We start from the raw sequence: 1,448 nt of genomic DNA on the forward strand, positions 1-1,448 counted from the left end.
TCCTCTACGGCGTATGTTAAGGCTTTACGTTACTCCCAAATAGATTAGGCTTCTAGGGTTAAGAAAGCTTTAGTTTGAAAGTGTGATATTAAATGCTTTTCACCATAAACGGCGCCAATTTTTAATGATTATTGCGTTTCAGATTAAGACTAATACCAGAAATTGTGAAAGGTTGGACTATACCTTAAAGATGACGGTTTTCTCATGGCCCACTGCACGAAGCTTAGAGTAGAGTAATGTCTTTTAAGAACTTAAAAATTATCCTAGGTTATCAGGTGTCTAGCAATACAAGATTAATTGTTGTCTTTCACGAAGTTCTTTAAATAAATTTTGAGCTAAGTACTCACCCGTATTTCGGGAGTTACTACTAGTTTTAATAAATTGTTAGTTTAATTTCCTGTAAAATTTACCTTTAGGTTTATGCATTTTAAGAATACATCGAAAATTTGTTTTAGAGAATCAATGTGAAATAATTGCAGAAACGATTAACCGGTTTGCTGAGCAACCGAGACGTCTGCTTTTTACATAATTTTTGTAAAACAAATCGGCAAGTACATATAGTCCCCCGCATGCCAGAGACATGAATGTGTAAAGATGAAAATTTTGGGATTGTTATATATGTACCGCGAATTTCGGAATTTTATGCGGGGGTTATAAAAACTCGTTTTACTCGAAACTTTGTTTTTCGGCTATATTTGTTATTATTTATTGGCCCAGCTGTAAATATTGAATGAACTAACATATTTTAAATATTTACGGAACTACCGTCTGTATGCAACCCTAGCTATCCTATATTCAAGTAGATGTTATTCGAAAAATTTAAACGGATTTCTTCAAATCAACCTGAGCTGTGGACATATTGCGAATTCAGGGGCGGATCTAGCGGAGGCACTATGGTCCCAATTCCGTTTTTTTTGGCATAAAGTCGTAGGAACAAGGTATCTAGCTGAAACTTGGCTCATATATTTCTCATACTATACTAATTTAACTGAAATATTTTTTTTCCGTAAATTGCCACGCCCACATCTTATATCCATTTTTTTCATTTTTTTCAGAGGCAGTTCCATTATTTAGGGCATATCTCCAGTTACAAATAACCAATTCCTTCGTTTCATATATCGAATTAAAGGCAATTAAGTGATGGATAAATGTCTTAAAACTTTTTTAACGTTTCGAAGTCCGTTTGAAAAGTACCAAATGCAAAAACTGTCTTCAAAGTAGTGTATTTTTCATTTATTAACTTATTTTAAATAAAGTTTACAAAAAAAACCATAGTAACTAATTATTTTTTCTTTTTTGTTAACAAATGATAATACAGTTTGGCATGGCTATAAGCCATCTGACATGGTTATAACAAATTTAGGTCCAATTTTTTATTTCAGCAGGCTTATTTATTTATAAAAGTCTTGTAGGTTTAATCGCTCCAGTTATCGGCATCTAAATCAAAA

The 1,448-nt window shown here is 32.5% G+C and overlaps 1 long non-coding RNA gene across 1 annotated transcript; it reads left to right on the forward strand.

The window, feature by feature from the left end:
* The first annotated feature begins 889 nt into the window (after positions 1-889).
* LOC108374478 (uncharacterized) lies at positions 890-1,278 on the forward strand. Its single transcript, XR_001849049.1, has 2 exons — positions 890-938; positions 1,056-1,278. It is a non-coding gene; the product is annotated as an uncharacterized LOC108374478 (long non-coding RNA).
* The last annotated feature ends 170 nt before the right edge of the window (positions 1,279-1,448 follow it).

The sequence above is a fragment of the Rhagoletis zephyria genome, unplaced genomic scaffold (assembly GCF_001687245.7).
Source record: "Rhagoletis zephyria isolate East Lansing unplaced genomic scaffold, Rhagoletis_zephyria_1.1 Rzeph_scaffold_07749, whole genome shotgun sequence".
In the NCBI taxonomy this organism is placed as follows: Eukaryota; Metazoa; Arthropoda; class Insecta; order Diptera; family Tephritidae; genus Rhagoletis; species Rhagoletis zephyria.